Source organism: Leucopleurus acutus (assembly GCF_964270905.1).
Source record: "Leucopleurus acutus genome assembly, chromosome: 12".
Lineage (NCBI taxonomy): Eukaryota > Metazoa > Chordata > Mammalia > Artiodactyla > Delphinidae > Leucopleurus > Leucopleurus acutus.
In genome coordinates, this window is record NC_139154.1 from 42834198 (window position 1) to 42858492 (window position 24295).

Below are 24295 nucleotides of genomic sequence, written 5' to 3' on the forward strand. Positions count from 1 at the left end.
CAGGATACAGACAAAGGCATGAATGCAAGAAAATTTAAAGTCTTAAAATACTTTCTAAAATATTTTCTAAACTAGTAGGAAAAAAAGGCTGGAAATCAAGGATCTAACTATCTATCTTAGGGAGTTAGAAAAACTAAATGAATCCAAATAAATAAAAGAGAAAAAGTAAAATAACAAAAAATAGAAATTAATGGGATAGGAAAAGAAAGTTTACATTTGAAAAGATTAACAAAGCCAAAAGTTTGCTCTTTGAAAAGACCTATAAATAAATAAACAAATCCCTGAGAAGACACATCAAGGAAAAGGGCACAAATAACCAATATAAGAAGTGAAGAGAAGAAATCACTCCAGATTTTATGGACATTAAAAAGATAATAAAAGAATATTATGAGGAACTTTATGCCAATAAATTTGATGTGCGCAAATTCTGAAACAAACACAAAAAGGCTAGAAACATCTTTATAGTCCTATATCCAGCAGACATTGAATTCATAACTCCTAGTTCAGATGAGAGTCAACATTTAAGGAAGAAATAATACCAATCTTACAGAGTTGGCCAGAGAACAGAAAAAGAGTGCCCATTTATCAACTCATTTTATGAGGCCAGTAAACCCTTGGTATAATACCTGACAAGGGCATTATAAGAAAGGAAACATATGGGACAACCTCTCTCAGAAACATAGATGCAAAAACTCTATTCAAAATATTAGGAGACCAAATTCAGTGATACATAAAGGGTGCACACGACAACCAAATTGTGTATAGATCAGAAATGCAAGGTTGTTTAAACATTCAAAATGTAATCAATGTAACACATTAGTAGAATAAAGGAGAAAGATATATAATCATCTCAACCAATAGAAAATACACTTGATAAAATACAATACAGTCACAAAAAACTCTTAAAAAAGAAGAAATAGAGGGATTATCTTTTATACAATCTAAGAATCTATAAAAAACCTACAGCAAAAACAACAACAACAAAACCTACAGTAGATATTTTACTAAGGGTGAAATACTAAAGGTACCTCTGAGTTTGACATCAAGACAAGGAAGTCTGCTGTCAACACTTCTATTCTACAGTGTACTTGAGGTCTCTACCAATGTAATAAGACACAGAAGAGAAATAAATATATATAGATTGGATAGGAAGAAAGATAGCTGTCATTAGTCACGAACACCAAGATTATATACATTATATGGGTGTTCTAGTTATGCCTGCTGCATTATTCCAAAACTTGGTGGCTTAAAACAACCATTTTATTATACTCATGGATTCTGTGGGTCAGGAATTAAGAAAGGGCATAGCAAGAATAGCCTATCTCTAATCTGTAATATCTGGGGCCTTAGCTGAGGAGACTTTTTACTGTGGGTGGCGAGGGGGATTGCACCATTATGTTTATTAGAAGTTGGATTTCGATGTGTGCTCTAGACAGATTACAGAATAAATACCCACAACTTGAGAAAAGGAAGTCCACAATTCATACAAAGTGCTCACTACAGAAAGTTGCTGTGTCAAAATCCAGGCAAGGACCACACTCAGGGCAGCCGCTCCTCTCCCACTGCTCTCAACGAGGGCTGTACTATGGTTTTTAATTTTATTATTTCTTTTATTTATCTTTATTATTATTTGCTTCTCCTGTGGTCACTGGTGGGTGTGATATGTTCACTGGAGGCAAGAGTCTTCTGGAAGTGAGAGTCCTCTGGAAGTGAGAGTCCTCTGGAAGTATCTTTATTCACAAGTCTGATGACTGATGCTGCTTTCAGATAGGTTGCTGGCCAGGAATATCTATACATGTCCACTCTGTATGGTCTCTCCACATGGACTATTTTGGGCTTGTTCAGAGCATGAGAACTGGGTTCCAAGAGCAATTGTCTCAAGAGGAACAGACTGAAACTGCATCACCTTTTAAGACCTAGTCTCAGAAGTCACACAGCATTACTTGCATGTTAGCCACAAGCTCACCTATATGCAAGGGGAGCAAAATGGACCTCTCTAAATAAGGGAACTATCATATCATATGAATAGTATGTGGTATGGGAGTTACTGTTGTGGCCAACTTTGGAAAACACAATCTGTCAAAATAGGTTAAACAAAGATTTTAGTTCTGCAGATGCTTTCAAATTATATTACTAAGAAGATTGTGAAAGACAGAGAAAACACAAGATTTCACTAGAGTTTGGAAGCTATCAAAATAACCTAAGCAAGAAATAAGGGCAAGAGTGGGAAAGGAGTGAATGAGAGACTGAAGTCTTGGTAATAATTCTGTAAGGGAATCCAGGGAAGGGAAAGTGACAAAGATGACTTGGATTCTGATGCTAAAGATGAGGGGAATGGAAACACTATAATCCTATCATCAGTAAGCAGTACCATTACTTTTAATTCTTGTAGTCTTTGGGTATAAAATATCTCACTCTTTAATTTGTATTTCTCTGACTTCTAGTATACTTGAATATCGTTTCATGTTTGCTGGCCTTCTGGACTTCCTTTTCTGTGAATTGTCTATTCATATCCTTTGCCTGACTTCCAAGTGGGTTATCATTTTCTTATTGGTTTGTGAGACAACTTCGTATATTGCTGATACTAACCCTTTTCTGGACTCCTATATTTAACATATAGCTTCCTAGATGTTTATTGTAATTTTTATTATTCTAGTTTTTACAGTTTAACTTTTAAGCCATCTATATAAGAATTCAATTTTGTTTTTCTTACAATAGAGAGCTACTTGTGCTAATCCTATTTAATTTTTAAAAATCATCTTTTCCCCACCTTTTCATATATTAAATTTTCATACTTATTGGGAAATACGTTCTTAATCACAGTGCTATAATGTCAATGAATCTGGCAATTGGGTCCATGATTAATTTTTAATTATTTGGTAAGGGTAGAAATCGAACCAATAAAACCAAGAATCAACATTACCTAAATCTCAAGTATGGCCAGTGAAAGTTACCTGTTGTACTTAAAATCGTCAGTGTTATTCAAGGGAAAAAGGGGGAAAGGAGGGAGCTTTCTGAATCTGGAACTATATCACAAAACTCCTTTAAAAGTTTTAGTAAGCAAATGTAAATTTTTCATTTCATTTTTGCTTCTTGGTTTCTTTTTTCTAGAATTCCAAAATTCCCACTCCACCTGCTAGTGGGATACTACAATTTGCCATTTACCAAGGCCTAAATTTCCTTCTTCATTTCCTTCTCCATTTCCCTTTTATTAGGTTTCTAGTAAGAAACTGACTGAAACAAGGAGAGAAAAATTACATGTGTTCACTTTTCTTCTGCTAATTAAAGCAATAATTCTGCTGAGAAGATTAAAATCTTGAGTAAGATGATTAGTTTATATGCACAAATAATCCACAGCTATCATTAATTTTGCTCAGAAATTACAGGGATATTCAAAGTAATTCTCCTTAAACAATAAAATACTTTATAAAAGTAAGAACCAAATGTAATTATAGAATTGAAAAGTATAATACATTTCTAAAAACTTGGTGGATGGGTTCACTAGCAGAGTTAAATTGACAGAACAGGATCAGTGAACTTGTAGACACATCAATAGAATTTACTAAATCTAAACAAGACAAAAACAGACTTTAAAAAAAATGAGCAGGATCTCAGGGACTGGTAGGAAAATAACAAATGGCCCAATGTTTGTATAACCAGAGTCCCAGGGAAATAGAAGAAAGAGTATGGGGCTGAAAATGTTATAAAAAACAATCGATAAAAACCTCTTTAATTTGGCAAAACACATAAAACCTACAGATTCAAGAAGCTGAGTTAACCCCAAATAGGATAAAACCAAAGAAATACAATACAAAGCATATCATAGTCAAACTTCAGAAAACTAAAAACAAAGAAAAAAATCTAAAAAGCAGCCAGAGAGAAATGACATATTACCTACAGGCGAACAATAATTTGAATGTCAGCAGATTTCTCATCAGAAACCAAGGAGGCTAGGAAGAAGTGGCGAATGTTTTTCAAGTGCTGAAGGAAAGTAACTCTCAACTCCAAATTCCTTACCAGAAAAAACTATCCTTACTATCCATCAAGAATGAAGGAGAAATAAAGATATTCTCAAATGAAGAAAAACTAAAGGAATTTGTCACTAACGTATCTACCTCTCAAGTAAGATCTCTTAAAGGAAGTTCTCCAAACAGAAAGGAATAAGTGAATAAGGTTTAACTTCAGATAAAAAAGAACAATGGAATAGTTAAAAGCAGTGGTAAATATAATGGACTATGTTTCTCGTCATTAGCTTCTTCAATAATATTTCATGGTTGAAGCAAAAGTTTAATGTGGTATTCCGTGTATGTAGAGGAAATCTGATAATTATATTTAAAAAATGGAAAGGGTAAAAAGATGTAAATGTAAGTGAGTTTTCTACACTTCACTTAAGGCAGTAAAATGTCAATACAAAAGTAGGCTGTGTGATGTTATGTATATATACTGTCATACCTAGGGCAACCATGAAAAAAAGAAGTATACTAAGAGCTATACTCAAGAATGTAAATAAGTCAAATAAAATTCTAAAAAGCATTTAAGTAACCTACAAGGAGGCAAGAAAAGAGAAACAGAAAAATGATAACAGAGGAAACCAACAACAACAATAAATAATAAAATGCCTGAATTAAGCCTTAACATATCAATGATTATTTCAAATACAAATTGTCTAATTATACTGGTTAAAAGGCAGAGACTGGTAGAATGGATTTAAAAAGAAACATGACCTAACTATATGTTGCCTAAAAGAAACTCACTTTAAACATAATGACATTGGTAGGTTGCAAATAAAAGAATGGGAAAAGATATATCACGCTAATATTATTATTTTAAAAAAGCAACAATGGCTATGCAACTATCAGATAAAGTAGACTTTAAAGCAAAGAAAATTACTGAACAAGGAGGGACATTTCATAATGATAAGATTAATCCACCAAGAAGACATCCTAAATATATATGCACTGAACAACAGACATTCAAAATACATAAATCAAATACCAATAGAGCTAAATGGAGAAACAGAAAATTCCACAATTATAGTTGGAAACTTTTAGCAATGGAAACATCTACTAGACAGACAATCAATAATATATGGAAGAGCCCAACAATACCATCAACCAACAGGATATAATTGACATGCAATTGACATCCAACAACAGCAGAATACACATTCAAGTGCCCATGGAACATTCACCAAGATACACCTCATCATGAGCCATAAAACAAACGTAAATTTAAAAGAACTAAAATCATACAGCTTATGTTTCTGACCATTATGGAATAAAACTAGAAATCAGTAACAGAAAAGACAACAGGTAAATCTCCAAATACTTGGAAACCAAAGAGCACATTTCTAAATAATCCATGGGTCAAACAGGAAGCTGCAAAGGAAATTTTAAGAATACATAGAACTCAATGGAAATGAAAAGACAATACACCAAAATTTGTGAGATGCAACAAAAGCAATGCTGAGAGGGAAATTTATAGCACTATATGCTAGCATTAGAAACAAGAAAAGGTCTCAAATTAATAATCAAGAAACGAGAAAAAAGAATAGCAGATTAAACCTAAAGCAAGGAGAAGAAAATGATGGAGCAAAAATCAATAAAATTGAAAACAGAAAAATTAAAGTGCTAGTTCTTTGAGAAAGATCAATAAAATCAATAAACCACCACTGAAAAAGAGAGAAGATGCAAATCACTAACATCAGGAATGAAACAGGGGTTATCACTAAAGACCCTACAGAATACTATTGCCCTGATACCAAAACTGGACAAAGGCAGTACAAAAAAAGAAAACTACACGGGAATTTCCTGGCAGTCCAGTGGTTAGGACTTGGCACTTTCACTGCCTGTTCCTGGTTCAATCCCTGGTCCCTGGTCGGGGAACTAAGATCTCACAAGCCATGCGGTGTGGCCAAAAAACAAACAAAGAAACAAACCAAATAAACCCCCAAAACACAACTACACACCAATACCTCTCATATCTATACCTTAACAAAATATTAACAAATAGAATCTAGCAATGTATAAGAAGAATTATGTGGGATCTATTCCATGTATACTCAACATTCAAAAATCAATCAGTGTAGTCCACCATATCAAGATGCTAAAGAAAAAACATATGATCACATGAATTAACTAAATGCACACCCTATGACACAATAATTGTACTATTGGGCATTTTTCCTAGAGAAATGAAAACATATTCACAGAAAAACCTTCAAGCAAAGATTCACAGCAGTTCTATTTGTAACAGCCCATAAGTGGATACTACGCAAATGTCCTTCAACAAGTGAATGGTAAAACCAACTGTGGTACAACCATACCATAGAATACTACTCAGCGATAAAAAGGAACAAACTATTGACACACTCAACAACTTGGATGCATCTTAAAGGAATTATGCAACCTGTCTCGTGTAGAAAAATAAAAAAAAACCAAGGGTGACAGTTTACAGTAAGGCCTATGTGTGGATGAAAAGCAGCATGAGCACTAGGTGTCTGCTGCAAAGAACTTCAAGAGAGCTGTGAAAGTCAGTGTACGGGTCATTCTTTAAGAGTTGATGTTTACTAAGTGCTTATTACACATAAAGCACTGTTCCAAGTGTTGTATGAATTATCTCAGTTAATAAAATAATCTTATCAAGTGGCTACTAATGTACCCCATTTTATACATGAGAAAAAATGAGACAGACTATTTCTGAAAAATACCATGATGCATGGCACTCAGTAGAGGCAACAAGACCCGCAATTGTTTCCCCAAAATGCTGCACTCCAAATTCAAGGGAGCAAGCGCCGTTTTGACCTTGGCGCCTCGGAGAAATATTACAGCAGCTAGAGTGAACCTCAAATGACTGGCTAGGGGAGTGTCAAGTTCAGAAATTGGTGCAAGAGTCAGTTCTCAAGGATACCTGGTGTAACAAATTTGGGAGAGGCGTGGGGGAGGAAGTTGATCCTGATGAGAAACTCGATTCCAAATCAAAAGAGCCCGTTAATGGACAAGGTTGGAAACTGAGACCCAGGGAGGGAAGAGAGTGACTTGCCCAGGGCTACAGGCTTGGTTGGTACAAGAACTCAGACCTTTGGAGTCCCCGGCCCAGACTCTAGTCACTTTTAGTCATTTCTGCCCTGCCAGTCGCCCAACGTCCTGGACCTTACCCCCCAGAGGAGCCGCCATAAGACTCTCCACAGGCGGGCTACAGTTAGCAGAACAAATGGTACGTTCCCGCTGGGCAAGCAGCCAAAGGGGCTCCCGGCCAAAGTGGCCCCGAACCCCCGAGCGGTCGCAGCCGTTTGGCTAAGGACAGCACGGGCTCTGCGAGGAGCCACAGAGAGGAAGGGTTCCAGCTCCCGCGTGCCTGCCCAGCCGTCCTTTCTCCTACAAAGTCACCCCGAGCGTGGGAGGCAGGTCCTCACCTGTCAGCCTAGAAGGCAGCTGGCTCTACCGTGGCCGTCTTGGTTAGGCGTCACCGGGACGGGAAGTCCCGCCTCCCTCTGACGTCACAGCACCGCGCCGCGCCGCGCGGCGCTCGCCGCTCCTGGGAACTGGTTCCTTTACCAGACGTGGTGTGTTGGGGTTTGGGAGGTTCTTCACCCTGGGTTAGGCCCTGTGGCCCAGATCCAACGAGACCGCTGGGAAGCTGTCGCTACGCTGAAACTTTCTCTTCCCTTTCATATGAATTTCATCCGCCTCTTGTTTTAGTCATCCTTGATACACTTCAGCTTCCCTTTCTCCAGTTCTCCCCCATGCCCATGTTTCCCTTCATACGTTACTGGTTGCATCTCTTCCCTTCCTTTCCCCACATTCACAGGCAAGTTGGTTCTCAGTTGCCCTGTTTATTAGCATTAATATGCCCAGTCTCTGCTACTCGGCCCTTTAGCAAAATGCTGAAAATGCCGATTCCAGAGGTATTTCGAGCTTACCACATCCGAACTGCATGAAGACAAAGGTCATATTCATCTTGCGAACTGTTGGCATCTTCAGCACCTGGCACGTAATAGGTGAGCGGCATATATCTGTTCAAAAATGCAATAGAGAAAACAAAGTAGTTTTATAGCCAGGGGTCGAAGCGGACTAGTAAACTGGCAAATCAGTAATCTCCCCCACACATAGAGGAGAAGACTTGATGCTTTTTCATTCAACATGTCAGTGATAGGCACCACCTTCCAACCAGTTGTTGGAAGTTGACTGGTACCTCTTATAGGCACCACCTTCCAACCAGTTGTTGGAAGTTGACTAGTACTTCTTTATTACCTTCCCTGCTTTCACTTAACTTCCTAAATATAATAGTTAACCCAATGAGTTTAGAAGATGCCACTCACTGTGCTAAGAGCTTGTCATGAATCAACTCATTTTTAATCCTCACAGCAACCCCAATGAAGTCAGTATTAACGTGTGACCAGAGAGTCTGGAAACATAGACAAATGCACAAAATAAGTGAATGATTACATTGCAGTGACATTACATGGTATGTTCAAGGTGTTGTCCCTCGTTACTAATGCACAGCTCAATGTGTGCAAAATTCCGATGAGTGTGGTTCAAATGCAGCAGTTCTTTCAATTCTTGCATATGCATTTATGGTGCATTGCTCAAGTGATTTGTGTCTCTGATTTCATTCAATAAGGCTGTGCCAGAAAAGTTAACCAAAGGGGTTCCATTTTTTTTTTAATCTATCTTTCCAGACCTTTGGCCAGTCTGTATTATTATCCCCATATTATTTGCTGTTCATATAGTTTCTACTTTCTACCTTCTAGGCACTTATTAGGATCACATTTCCCTTATAGTTCAGGGGTGGGGAGTGGAGGAAGGGAGGGACCAAGGGGATGTGAGTAATTCTGGCCAATGAGTTGTGAAGAGAATGCTGTGTCACTTCCAGCTGAGCAGTTGATTTCTTGTGTGAGATGCTCCAAAACTTCACTTTTTCCTGGTGAGGTGATGGCAACATTTGAATGATGTCTGTCCCAAGAGCCTGTGTCCTGCAGTAGCTGCTGCTACATAAAGCCTATTGACCATCCTGTGACGAATACTTTGGAGAAAGAAAGAAACCTCTGTTGTTACTTTTGGTGTTCTTACAATGTAGCCTGTCCTAATTGATACACAGGGACAGCCACACAGAGAGGATCTTTTTTCTCAGGCTCTTGATTTTTAATTCTAAATACTCAGGGGAGACTTTCTGATTGCCTCATCTTGGGTCTGGTTGTCAGCAGTTGTCCAATCATCAGTAACAAGCACTAGGGGTCATACTGTACCCTGTAGACAGGGACCCTCTGCTACAGTTAAGGGTATTTTAGTGAGCAGGCAAACATTCCACAAAGGTGTCTACTACAAGCAGACATGGCTATAAAATTAGACCATTGTATACTGATTTAAAAACAATAAATGAAATTGAAACAGTTTCACCTATTACAAGAATTTTAGACTCTCATTACTCATTCAATGTTTATTGACTACCTATTACATTCCAAACACTCTTCTAGGCACAGAGGACTCAAAGGCAACCCAGAGAGAAAAACACTTGCTCTCACCAAAACCCAAAATAAACAAATTAAATACATTGATATATAGTGACAGTGGAAGAGGAACTAAAAGGCAGGGTAAAAGAGAGTGAGGAGTGCATTCATTACCTACTGCTGCTTAACAAATTACCCCAAAACATAGCAGCTTAAAACATTTATTATCTCGCACAGTTTCTGAGGGTCAGGAATCCCGGAGAACCTACCTGGAGCTCAAAGTCTTTGAGGTTTCAGCCAGGCTGGTTGGTCAGGGCTGCAGATATCTCAAAGCTCCACTGAGGCTGGAAAATCCAGCATTAAGCTCAGTCACGTGATTGTTCGTCAGCCACTGTTCCTCACTGGCTGTTGGCCAGAGGCTGACCTACTCCAGGGGCATCTGGGGACTCATAAAAGCATTCAGGGGCTGACTCCACATTTCATTAATCTAGCAGTGTCCACAAAGAGATGCAGTGCAGGGTCTTCTGACTGTTTAACTTCATGACTGCATGGCAAGGAATAATTTACGGAAAGAAAGCTTCAAAAGGTAAATTTAGGCTTATGTAGAATAATTATTCTAATTATGGAACTCTAAGGAATGTAAATTACTAGAAGGAGAGACTTTTGTCAAATGAGAGTAATGGCTAATATTTCCTGAACATTTACTGTGCCAAGTTTTGTGCTGAATGCTTTACATAGGTCTAGAAGGGAAAGAGAAGTTTGAGGACAGAGTTCAGAATGATGGTCTCAGATAAATGGTCCCCTCTTTGCCCAAACCATATGGATTCATGTCTGAGTCCTAGCAAGGGAAGGATTATGGCAGGAAGCAGAAAGAAGAAATTTCCCACAAAATCTCTGAGAGATTTTGGCATCCCAAGGCAATGCAGCTCAGGAACCACTGTGACAGAGTACCAAGGAAACCTGCCTTCTGTTGAGCAGGGAAGCTGTGCAGTGTCCCGTGGACAGGGGATGATTTAAGGAGACTGTCAACCACATGTAGCACGTACAGGGAAGAAGTTGCAGGGGAGGTAGTGTCTCAGCCTCCTGCCATTTCATGGGCAACATCATTGAAGAGGAAGAGGAAAAAAATAAAAAGTTCGCATTTCTGATATGGCCCAGATCAACTATGCAGGGATCTTTGAAAACAGCTCCTAGAAACTGCCACAGCTGTTGGGGACACTTTAGCAGAGGTAAGAGAGTAGTTGGGGACACTTTGCAGAAGTGATTGAGGGCCCACAATAGCAATGAGAGTGAGACAGAGTGGTAGGTAACACTTAGATCTTTATGATAGGAAAGAATATTTCTTTTGTGTATGTGTGTGTGTGATGAGAACTTTCAAGATTCATTTTCAACAACTTTCAAATATGCAATACAATATTATCGACTATAGTCACCATGCTGTACATTACATCCCCACAACTTATTTATTTGATAATTGGAAGTTTTTACCTCTTGACCCCCTTCACCCATTTCACCTACCCCCAAACTCCCTCCCCTCTGGCAACCACCCATCTGTTCTCTGTATCTACGAGTATGGTTTGGTTTTGTTTCGAAAAACAGGAAAGAATATTCCTGGTGGATGTTATGAGAATGTTAGAAGGACCTGTACTTATTAATAAAGTATGTTCCCATCTTATTATTTCATTACACAGAAAGTTGAAACTCTTAGTTTAGACACGCTTTAAATTAAGATATGTAGATTGAATATTATATAAAAAGTAACAAGAAAAAGAAAAAGAAGAGCAAGGAACTAAGAGAAAAAAATATTTATTTCTAAGTGTAGAAGACAACTAAGATTTATCTTCAATTTATATTCTAGAGAGAGTATCAGTGAATTTTGAATTGTTGGTTGTAATAGTGAATTGGTTCTAATAGTGAATTTTCTCATTTGTAAATCTTTAAGTGTAAATAATTCTAAATGCTTGTAAAAATGCCATTGCTCCATGCAGCCTCCTTACGATGGCTCTGGTGTACCCTGAGATCTACATAAATGTCTTTTTTCAAACATTTTAGGTCAAGAAGTCCACATAATGATTCTCTTAAACATAAATTTAAAATCAGTAGCTAAAAATCGACAAAACCACATTTAACCCCCATATAATAGTTATTCTGTTCCTCCTGACCAAGAGATAGCTGGTCCTAAAAGCCAGCACCCTTGAACTGTGAGACTTGGAGTGTCTCACTATAGGACTGTTCACTGACAGCATTGCCTTCGTAGAGGCACTTGGCTAATAAAAAGAATGAACTAAAAAATATCTGGCAAACATCAACATTTAGATGTTCAGGCCATCAAAAATAATACATATATATGTATATATATACATATATATGTGTATATATGAAAGAGACTAGAATAATATTTTTATTTTAAGACTTTCAAGGTCATTCACCACATGTTATATAACTGCAACTGCAAATGTTTTACTGTTATCCATTGATATGATCAATTAGTCCCCCTCAATGAAACCATACCATAAAGAAGCTTTTAGTGGCAGAGCACGGTACGTTAAGGATAAGAAAAATATGGGAAATAGTTCAACTATCTCTATAAATTAAAAACAAAGTAGAGATTGGGACTAGCTACAGATGAATATCCCCTTAGAGGATAGTATGTTCCTACTTTATTGGATTCCTCGGGAACTAATTGCTCTTTTCAACAAGGTTTTTGTGGGCTAATTATACTGCTACAGAACTTTTACACATCGTTCCTTCTGATTTTTTAATGGAGACTTTATATTCCCCAGTAAAATAAGTATGGAGTTTTTCATAAATCAAAATGTCTATCTGTATTATCCATGTGTTCAATCGTCATAGACTGAGTAATGGTCCTACAAAGATGTCCTTGTCCTAATCCATGGAATCTGTAAGTATTCTGCATTACATGACAAAAAGTGCTTTGCAGATATGGTTAAAATGTGTTATGGATCTTGAGATGGGGAGAGTAGCCTGAATTATCCAGGTGGGACCAGTGTAATCACGAGGGTTCATGTAAAAGGGAAACAGGAAGACCAGAGTCACAGGAGCTATGTGACGCTGGAAGCTGAAGGAGAGAAGAAAATGTGATGGCGAAAGCACTAGTCATAGTCAGAGAGAGATCGGAAGATGCTATGCTGCTGGCTTGAAGATGGAGGAAGGGACCACAAACCAAGGAACGCAGGCAGCCAATAGCTGGAAAAAGCAAGGAAATGGATTCTCCCCTAGGCCTTCCAGAAGGAACACAGGCCCGCCACCACCTCGATGTTAGCCCAGTGAAGTTGATTTTGAAGTTCTTACCTCCAGAACTGTAATCTAATACATTTTAAGCCAATAAATTTGTGGTAATTTGTTTCAGCAGCAATAGGAAACTAATATACCAACTAAATAAAGGCTTAGACATTTCTGTTTTGTAAACAAGTGAATAATATTAGCCAGGTAGAATTCAGTCTTCAGAGTACAGGCTGTTACCCAAATCCTAAGGCTTCTCTTCTTCCAAACATGATGGAAGCCCATTTCTCTTTCATTGTTCCTCCGTTCTGCTATTTGCTGAATAAGTGCTACATCATTTTATATAAGAGACTTGAGCATCTGCGTATTTTGGAATTGGTGGTGCCGGAATCCTGGAACCAATCCCCTGTGGGTACCAAGGGACGACTGTATTGCTGTATCATGTGACTTTTGATAAGTGTTTAATCTTGATAGAGAGAAAGCTAATTGACTAATATATGTTTTCCTCTAACGTTTGGATTTCTTTTGGCTTAGCCATGTGTATTAGTTTTTAAGTTTATAGCTTAAAAATTCATTATGTTGTGTCCTTAAAAACTGCAAAGGAATTCTATTCTCAGTCCAAACCAACCAGACTAACATATTTGTTTCACACTCTCAGTAGCAACCTTAATGAGGCCCAGGCCTATGGTTTAGCTCTCTGTGAATTATCCAATAGAGATATTGTTCTCCACAATGCTGGGTACCACACAACAGAGGAACTAAAATGTCTACTATTCTCTTGTTCTGTTATTATGTTTTTTCTGTTCAACCTCTGCTGTCTTCGATTTAGATCCTTTTAAAAGAGTCTCATGCTTTCCTATCTTTTCCTAGTCTAGTTCCTGAAAACTAAAAAGTAGTCATGTCATTAGCACAGAGTACATTTTCATTTATGGTCTTCTTTAGAATTCCTTACTAAAATTGATAGCGTTAAACAAACAAAAATTTTTTAATGTTGAATTTCTGACATTATTAAAGCATCTTAACTTTTAGTTTAAGCATCATTCATTTTTGTAACATTTCAGAGAGGACAGAGAACCACATTCATTTTCCTTTTCTCTCGCTTTTTTTTGGATCTTTTTTTCCCAGATGGTAAAATTGAGATATGGACCACAAAGAGTATCTCTGGGGACTGAGTGGATGCCCGAACTTTTGGCTGCCCACATCTGGCCTTCTCCCAATGCTTGGGGAAATGTTCCACATGATAAATTTTATAACATCCTAAGCATTGTGCTGGGCTTGGTTCAAGGTAACTCCTTCTAGCTTAGGAAATGAGAGTATCCTACCGAAAACTGTCCTGATATTATAGACAAGCTCATTATCAAGTGCCATATTGAATAGCATGCTTTTAAGAGTTAGAAGAGGGGGAATTCACTGAACTACAAATGGGTAAGAAGAGCTTTTGACTGAAAGGAGTTCTTGAGTCATGCCTTGAAAGATAGCTACTATTTGCATAAAGGAGAAAGAAAATGGCATTCTAGATGAGGAGATTGATTTAACAAAATATAATAGTCTAAATTAAATGGTCTAAGTGGCATGATCCTGTGGAGAAAAGTTGACTCTAGTCTCAACTTTGCACAATCAAACTTAATAATGCTTTTTTGTACATCTTTATTGGAGTATAATTGCTTTACAATGGTGTGTTAGTTTCTGCTTTATAACAAAGTGAATCAGCTATACGTATACATATATCCCTATATCTCCTCCCTCTTGCATCTCCCTCCCACCCTCCCTACCCCACCCCTCTAGGTGGTCACAAAGCAACGAACTGATCTCCCTGTGCTATGCGGCTACTTCCCACTAGCTATCTATTTTACATTTGGTAGTGTATATAGGTCCATGCCACTCTGTCACTTCGTCCCAGCTTACCCTTCCCCCTCCCTATGACCTCAAGTCTACTCTCTACATCTGCATCTTTATTCCTGTCCTGCCCCTAGGTTCTTCAGAACCATTTTTTTCTTTTTTTCTTAGATTCCATATATATGTGTTAGCTTACGGTATTTGTTTTTCTCTTTCTGACTTACTTCACTCTGTATGACAGACTCTAGGTCCATCCACCTCACTACAAATAACTCAGTTTTGTTTCTTTTTATGGCTGAGTAATATTCCATTGTATATATATGTGCCACATCTTCTTTATCCATTCATCTGTTGATGGACGCTTAGGTTGCTTCCATGTCCTGGCTATTGTAAATAGAGCTGCAATGAGCACTGTGGTACATGACTCTTTTTGAATTATGGTTTTCTCAGGGTATATGCCCAGTAGTGGGATTGCTGGGTCATATGGTATTTCTATTTTTAATTTTTTAAGGAACCTCCATACTGTTCTCCATAGTGGCTGTATCAATTTACATTCCCACCAACAGTGCCAGAGGGTTCCTTTTTCTCCACACCCTCTCCAGCATTTATTGTTTGTAGATTTTTTGATGATGGCTATTCTGACCAGTGTGACGTGATATCTCATTGTAGTTTTGATTTACATTTCTCTAATGATTAGGGATGTTGAGCATCCTTTCATGTGTTTGTTGGCTATCTGTATATCTTCTTTGGAGAAATGTCTACTTAGGTCTTCTTCCCACTTTTGGATTGGGTTGTTTGTTTTTGTGATATTGAGCTGCATGAGCTGCTTGTAAATTTGGAGATTAATCCTTTGTCAGTTGCTTCATTTGCAAATATTTTCTCCCATTCTGAGGGTTGTCTTTTCGTCTTATTTATGTTTTCCTTTGCTGTGCAAAAACTTTTAATTTTCATTAGGTCCCATTTGTTTATTTTTGTTTTTGTTTCCATTTCTCTAGGAGGTGGGTCAAAAAGGATCTTGCTGTGATTTATGCCATAGGGTGTTCTGCCTATGTTTTTCTCTAAGAGTTTGATAGTGTCTGGCCTTACATTTAGGTCTTTAATCCATTTTGAGTTTATTTTTGTGTATGGTGTTACAGAGTATTCTAATTTCATTCTTTTACATGTACCTGTCCAGTTTTCCCAGCACCACTTATTGAAGAGGCTGTCTTTTCTCCATTGTATATTCTTGCCTCCTTTATCAAAAATAAGGTGACCATATGTGTGTGGGTTTATCTCTGGGCTTTCTATCCTTTTCCATTGATATATATTTCTGTTTTTTTGTGCCAGTACCATACTGTCTTGATTACTGTAGCTTTGTAGTATAGTCTGAAGTCAGGGAGCCTGATTCCTCCAGCTCCGTTTTTCTTAAATTTATTTATTTTATTTATTTATGGCTGTGTTGGGTCTTCGTTGCTGTGTGTGAGGTTTGTCTAGTTGTGGTGAGCAGGGGCTACTCTTCGTTGCAGTGCGCGGGCTTCTCATTGCGGTGGCTTCTCTTGTTGCCAAACACAGGCTCTAGGCACAGGGGCTTCAGTAGTTGTGGCTCGCGGGCTCTAGAGCACAGGCTCAGTAGTTGTGGTGCACAGGCTTAGTTGCCCCGCGGCATGTGGGATCTTCCCGGATCAGGGCTCGAACCCGTGTCCCCTGTATTGGCATGCGGACTCTCAACCACTGCGCCACCAGGGAAGCCCCCAGCTCCGTTTTTCTTTCTCAAGATTGCTTTGGCTATTCAAGGTCTTTTGTGTTTCCATACAAACTGTGAAATTTTTAGTTCTAGTTCTGTGAAAAATGCCATTGGTAGTTTGATAGGGATTGCGTTGAATCTGTAGATTTCTTTGGGTAGTAGAGTCATTTTCACAATGTTGTTTCTTCCAATCCAAGAACATGGTATATCTCTCCATCTGTTTGTATCATCTTTAATTTCTTTCATCAGCATCTTATAGTTTTCTGCATACAGGTCTTTTGTCTCCTTAGGTAGGTTTATTCCTAGGTATTTTATTCTTTTTGTTGTAATGGTAAGTGGGAGTGTTTCCTTAATTTCTCTTTAAGATTTTTCGTTCTTAGCGTATAGGAATGCAAGAGATTTCTGTGTATTAATTTTGTATCCTGCTACTTTACCTAATTCATTGATTAGCTCTAGTAGTTTTCTGGTAGCATCTTTAGGATTCTCTATGTATAGTATCATGTCATCTACAAACAGTGACAGCTTTACTTCTTCTTTTCTGATTTGGATTCCTTTTATTTCTTTTTCTTCTCTGATTGCTGTGGCTAAAACTTCCAAAACTGTGTTGAATAATAGTGGTGAGAGTGGACAACCTTGTCTTCTTCCTGATCTTAGAGGAAAAGTTTCCAGTTTTTCACCATTGAGAACGACGTTGGCTGTGGGTTTGTCATATATGGCCTTTATTATGTCAAGGTAAGTTCCCTCTATACCTACTTTCTGGAGGGTTTTTATCATAAATGGGTGTTGAATTTTGTCAAAAGCTTTTTATGCATCTATTGAGATGATCATATGGTTTTTCTCCTTCAATTTGTTAATATGGTTTATCACATTGATTGATTTGCGTATACTGAAGAATCCTTGCATTCCTGGGATAAACCCCACTTGATCATGGTGTATGATCCTTTTAATGTGCTGTTGGATTCTGTTTGCTAGTATTTTGTTGAGGATTTTTGTAGTTTTCTTTCTTTGTGACATCTTTGTCTGGTTTTGGTATCAGGGTGATGGTGGCCTCGTAGAATGAGTTTGAGAAGGATAGGTGTTAGCTCTTCTCTAAATGTTTAATAGAATTTGCCTGTGAAGCCATCTGGTCCTGGGCTTTTGTTTGTTGGAAGATTTTTAATCACAGTCTCAATTTCAGTGCTTGTGATTGGTCTGTTAATATTTTCTCTTTCTTCCTGGTTCAGTCTCAGAAGGCTGTGCTTTTCTAAGAATTTGTCTATTTCTTCCAGGTTGTCCATTTTATTGGCATATAGTTGCTTGTAGTAATCTCTCATGATCCTTTGTATTTCTGCAGTGTCAGTTGTTACTTCTCCTTTTTCATTTCTAATTCTGTTGATTTGAGTCCTCTTCCTTTTTTCCTTGATGTGTCTGGCTAATGGTTTATCAATTTTGTTTATCTTCTCAAAGAACCAGCTTTTAGTTTTATTGATCTTTGTTATTGTTTCCTTCATTTCTTTTTCATTTATTTCTCATCTGATCTTTATGATTTCTTTCCTTCTGCTAACTTTGGGGTTTTTTTTAATCTTCTTTCTCTAATTGCTTTAGGTGTAAGGTTAGGTTGTTTATTTGAGATGTTTCTTGTTTCTTGAGGTAGGATTGTATTGCTATAAACTTCCCTCTTAGAACTGCTTTTGCTGCATCCCATAGGTTTGGGTTGTCATGTTTTCATTGTCATTTGTTTCTAGGTATTTTTTGATTTCCTCTTTGATTTCTTCAGTGATCTCTTGGTTATTTAGTAGTGTATTGTTTAACCTCCATGTGTTTGTATTTTTTATAGTTTTTTTTCCTGTAATTGATATCTAGTCTCATAGCGTTGTGGTCAGAAAAGATACTTGATACGATTTCAACTTTCTTAAATTTACCAAGGCTTGATTTGTGACCCAAGATATGCTCTATCCTGGAGAATAAGACGAATAATGCTTTTACCTCAGATATTTTCACTAAGGTTGTTCACAGCTTCTACTGAAGAATTGCCCTGTGCTCCTTCATGTCCATTTCAACATACTTTCCAAACCTTCGTGAGCTTACATATCTCACGTCCTCTGCCTGGAATGCTATTCTCTTCCCCAGTAACCCTACCCCATTAGCCCAGAAAATTCCTACACAGCTTTCAACACTCAAATATCACTGTCCTTACTTTCCTAGGCAGAATTAGACTACTTGCCTTTCAAGATACCTTAAACATATCTGTAGTCTTACATTTATTACCTCTACAGTATGTTCACACAACTATTTGTTGTTGTTGTTTATTTGTTTTGATGGAACATTTAAAAGCAAATTCCAAACACTATATTTTAACCTTAAATACTTCAGTATGAATCTTTAACAGATAAGGAGTTTCAAAGAAAGAGCAACAATACCACTATTACACTGCACAAAATTAGCAATAGCTCTTTAATGTTTTTAAATATCCATTTCATATTCAATTTCTCTAAAATAGATCTAGCTGACTGTGTCCTCATGGTTCCAATCTGGGGCTTCTAGGACAACAGTAAGTGTTTGCATTTTACCACTGGAGTATATTAATGTCATTTACTCTCATTGCAGAGCCTCTGATGGTCTATTTTAGACAGTGTAGCAAGGACAAAATTTAAAATGGAAAATAAAATGTAGATAAAATAAAGTTTTAGCTTTGAGCATGAATCATAGCATGGCCTTGGATTTATTAAGTAATGTACTCTTAAGCAAGTTGATAGCCTTCTGGAGGCAAAATCTATCTTGTCCATCAGTGGTTCTAGAAGGACATCCAAAGAGCAGTTATTGGTAGAATAGCCTCCTGAGGCTGGGAGCAATACTCTCCTAATGGGTCTCTCTCTTGATGGATATAGACCATAGGCTAATGGTCAAACCAAATGAATTTTTAAAAAACCAACAAAACCAACAAGCTGGAATATAATTTTCACTCGCAATGTTTCTTTTCAAAATGAAGGACCTCAATTAGTTTAACAGTCCTGGCCTCTCTCAAGCCCCTCTGCACTCTGCCAAGGGAAAGTGGAGTGACTTGCCTGATAATGTAACTTTTGGAAGAATAAACTATTCATGCTTAACTCATTTCTGTTTTCTTTCTTCTTCTCCCTAGCATCCCACAGGGAGTAGGAGGTCTTTGCTCTTCCATGATATAACCTAAGCAACTCTCCACCCCTGTAGAAGATTGCCTCTGACTGAGTGGGTAAGTCTGTTTAATTCTGGGGTTCACTTTGCAAGCCCTTTTGATATGCATGCTAGCTATGGGCCCTAATGCAGCCTTTATCAGAAGTCGAGATGATATTTAGGCCTCCAGGTGTTCTGTAAGCATAAAGAAGACAAGGGTCTTATTTCTCAGTTTTTTCAGAATCTAGATGAAGGGTACTATTTTGGGGGTCTTGTCAAAAATATAAATAATAATAAAATGGTATGTTAATATGCTGCTATATTCTATTGGCTAATATTTTACGTAGAATTGTACATTGATATTCTTTTTTTTTTTTTTTTGCGGTACGTGGGCCTCTCACTGTTGTGGCCTCTCCCGTTGCGGAGCACAGGCTCCGGACATGCAGGCTCAGCGGCCATGGCTCACGGGCCCAGCTGCTCCGCGGCATGTGGGATCTTCCCGGACTGGGGCATGGATGCGTGTCCCCTGCATCAGCAGGTGGACTCTCAACCACTGTGCCACCAGGGAAGCCCCATTGATATTCTTAAGTGGGATTAATTTGTGGCTTTTAGGGGTTTTGTTACCAGTATTACACTAGTTTTATAAAAAGAATTTAGAAGTTTTCATTCTTTTTATTTTCTGTGCTCTGGAACAATTTAAATAGTATTGGAACTATCAATAATTTATATTTTCTCTAAAAATCACCCTTTTAATTCAGGCTCTCATATTTATTTGCTTAGAGCTGAGCAAAGTAGTCACTTATGAATCTTTCAGTTTTCTCTGTGTTTGTGGTTATTCCATCATCATTTTCAACTTTTGTACTTTTGTGCTATCTCATTTCCCCACTTGATCAGATGACCTAATGGTTTGTGTTTATATATTTCTACGGGTTTTTGTTGGAAGAAGCAGCTCTTGGATTTATGTAATAGTTTTATGTTTTTTCTTTTCAAATTCATTATTGAATACTTTTTATGATTCTTCCCTTCTGCTTTCCTTGACATTCCTTTTTTCCTACCTTGAGACTTGTTTGTAAATATAAACTTTCCAGCTATGAATTTTCTTCTGAGCTTTGCTTTGCTTCTATGCCGTATTTCTGATGTACTGATGGGTAAAGTCATTTGATAAGCAAGCAGATTTGCCCAGTTGAGAGATCTACTGTCCTGTGAAGAAGAGAGCTGAACAGTCCATTGTTTGGATAAACATGTTTCCAGGAAGTCTCTTAAGCAATAAAGTTATTCCCAATAATTTTCTGCCCTTCCCACTGAGAGATTGTATTTTGTGTCCCATTGGTATCAAACTTGTGGCTTGTTTTGGACAATGAAATGTTAACAGATGGTCCATTGAGGGTTTCTACCCTTATGGGATTCTGTCATTCCTCTTATCTCTCTGCCCCAAGATCAGTATGTCCCAGATTGGGGTTGTTCATTTATCCAGGGTCCCAGAATGAGGAAGACATGGAATAGAGGTGGAAGCAACCAGTGAAGGATGCATAATGGGAGAAAGAACTAAATCTTTGTTGTTGTAAACTGCTGAGATTTCTGAGTTTTTTTCTTATTGCATCATCAGCTGGCAAAAGTGTCTGACACAGCATATATTGAATATATTTACGTATATATATTCTTTTATATGTACCTTTATATACTATATTATATATACATATAATAGATCATGCATACTCAAATATGGCATAATAACATCTTTTGAACAAATAATGTATATTTTATGGAACTTAAGATATAATTTTTGCTAATTAAATTTTATCAAAATTTATAGTTGTGTCTTTGCTTTTATGACACATTTGTGGTCATAGTCATGATTTGTTTGATGCCACGCCTTTGGTCAAAAAAGTTCCTCCTTTACAGGTTTGTTTCTTTGAGAAAATCCCATTGCTCTATATCCATCAGCTTTGGGACATGGTTATAGAAATTCACTAATATGAAAAAGGACACTGCCTGTACTTTTTGCAATTTTTAAATTCTCATTTTATTACTCCTTAAAACCAGTGGAAATGACCTGTAATCATAGTGATATAATATATCTTTATAAATGATCTCTCTTATAGAAGGAAAAAAATGGTCTTCTATAACCATCAGATATATAAACAGTATGGGATATGAAGATAGTTTAAAAAATTCTTAACAGGGAAAGAAAATACTCTATTTTTTTCTTGAAAACATAGTTAAGAAGTCAGGCAATAATTAAAGATTCCAAAATATGCATCTTATTTTTAACACAATAAATTAAGAGTTGTGCCTTCGATTTAGCAAGTGCTTATATATTTTTTTCAGATATTGTAATATCTTATAGAATATTAAATATTTATTGATAGATCTAAGCAAAAATGTAAGATGTCCAAAATATTTGAATATAATGTTTTTGGTTCAGTGCTCCCTGCCTTACATTGTCATTATTTTACATGGCAAAGCTGGCATAAGTGAGAATTTGGTTAATTGTCTAATTTTGTTCTTATAAACCCCAATTCTCTATATGTTAGTACAAATCTGAGTTTTAGTATGCTAATCTCTGAGTAATCAAATATGTCTAGGAAAAAATAATCTGCAGGGGAACTGCAACTACAGACCATATGATTTGCATTATTAGTACTTTCCATGTAATAATTCTACACATTGTTATCATTAGCAGCACTATTTCAATCATGAATATCACCAAGTTCAGAAGAAATCATTTCTGAATTGTCTCTATTAGACCATGATCAAGAGGAAAAAATACAAGACCTAGTTTTCCTTTAGTGTTGTATCTGACATTTTTAAATAGACTCATTTTCTGTGGTTTCATGTAACCTATTACATTTGTCACTGAATGGCAAGGAGGCCTGTCTCTCATTAGCACTTCCGCTGGTACTTGAGAAAAATATCCTGGAAGAAAAAAGATTCAATTTCCCCCCCTGGATTTGGAGGCATTTGAGTTTTTTGAGAATTTCAGTGAATATCATCTCTAATTTTAGTTGAATACCCCTTACCATATGATGTTACAAGATATAACTAACATACTATCCGCCTAGAAATATGTTTCTCTTTGATCCTAAAAATGGCTTTTGATTAAAAAATTGGCTCTCCATTATGTTAAGAGTGAGATAGGATTTAAGTGGTGGTGGGGGAGACTGATCTATAAAAGACAGAACAAAAGAATAGATCAGAATTAAGTGTTACTTTTTTATCCATCTCTTAATTTTTTCCCTCCTTTATGTTCATCTGAGCCCCAGGATTCCCTGTAAACTTCTGCAGATTTGGAATGTGTTTATATTGGGTTTGTCTGTAGTGTGTTGCATGTGTGTGTGTGTGTTGCATGTGTGTGTGTGTGTTGCACGTGTGTGTGTGTGTTGCATGTGTGTGTGTGTGTCTTTGGAAGGAAGTCTTGGAAAGTGTTGTGTTTTGTTTTTGTTTTTTTTTTGCGGTACGCGGGCCTCTCACTGTTGTGGCCCCTCCCGTTGCGGAGCACAGACTCCGGACGCACAGGCTCAGCGACCGTGGCTCACGGGCCTAGCCGCTCCGCGGCATGAGGGATCTTCCCAGACCGGGGCATGAACCCGTGTCCCCTGCATCGGCAGGCAGACTCTCAACCACTGCGCCACCAGGGAAGCCCTTGGAAAGTGTTTTTAGCCCAGTTGTTTGCCTTGCTCCTCCTTCCTTTTTCTCCCAGCACTAGAGATGTTCTTAACATTTCTTAGTGACTCTATTGGGGTGAACCATTTAGGATGTGACAGAATTCCCCTTGCACCACTCATTAATGGATATATCCTAACGTGAGTGCTGAATGATCTTTGAGTTGTGAACATTAGACTGTTGTCACTCCCATGCTTAATATTGCTTCTTGGCTCTCTCTTACCTGAAAGCTGAAACCCAGGGCTTCCCTGGTGGCACAGTGGTTGAGAATCCACCTGCCAATGCAGGGGACACGGGTTCGACTCCTGGTCTGGGAGGATCCCACATGCCACGGAGCAACTAGGCCCGTGAGCCGCAACTACTGAGCCTGCGTGTCTGGAGCCTGTGCCCCACAACAAGAGAGGCCGCGATAGTGAGAGGCCCGCGCACAGCGATGACGAGTGGCCCCCGCTTGCCACAACTAGAGAAAGCCCTCGCACAGAAATGAAGACCCAACACAGCCAAAATAAATAAATTAATTAATAAACTCCTACCCCCAACATCTAAAAAAGAAAAAAAAAACTTTAAAAAAAAAAAGGTGAAACCCACACTCTATCGAGCATAATAAGGTCTTCACAATCTGGTCCCAATCATCCATTCTGGCCTCATCTCCACCCTCCAGGAGTCTAAACTTTCTAGCGTTTCCCTACAAGCTATATTCTGATCACTTTGTCTTTGCACATCCTATTTGTGTGGCCTGGGATGTTCTTCACCAACTGGGGAAGCTAATTAATTCCTTTTGTTCCTTTTGCTTTAACTCAAATTCTGAACCTTTTCAGTGAAGCCTTTCCTACCCTGCCTCAGGCATCCTACAGAGTTCCCACTGTATTTTGTACACACCTGCTGAAGTAAAGATGGCTAATTTACAGCCAATCCAATATCCCTTCTCCCCTCTTCCATTCATAAGAGATTCCTGATTTTATTTGGAGTGGCAGTGTGCCCAATTCCTAAACTCCTTTTGGCCAAGTGAACAATCTCTGGCCAATAAAACAAGTAGATGGTGACTGGGACTTCTAAGAAATCATCTCAAAAGGCAAAAACTGGAACTGGCCTTTTATATCTTTACATACTGCCTGAAATGTGGATGTATTGGCAGGATCTCCAGCATTCATCTTGGACCACAAGGCTCCCTTGAAGAAATACCGTGTGTTAGAGATGGTGGGGCAGAAAGAAGGAGAAATCTAAGATTGACACTGTGAGGTTGCCTTAACAGC

At 37.9% G+C, this 24295-nt stretch overlaps 1 protein-coding gene across 3 annotated transcripts in view; it reads right to left on the reverse strand.

The window, feature by feature from the left end:
* Positions 1-7596, reverse strand: part of LDAH (lipid droplet associated hydrolase) — a 94648-nt gene extending 87052 nt beyond the window's left edge. Inside the window, exon 1 of one of the 3 annotated variants that reach the window (XM_082851842.1) lies at positions 7415-7596. The gene's annotated coding sequence lies outside the window, so the exon portion shown is untranslated. Of the gene's footprint in view, positions 1-7156; positions 7171-7414 lie in introns of those variants that run through there. The other 2 variants (XM_082851840.1, XM_082851841.1) reach the window with 2 other exon arrangements.
* Positions 7597-24295: the final 16699 nt, after the last annotated feature.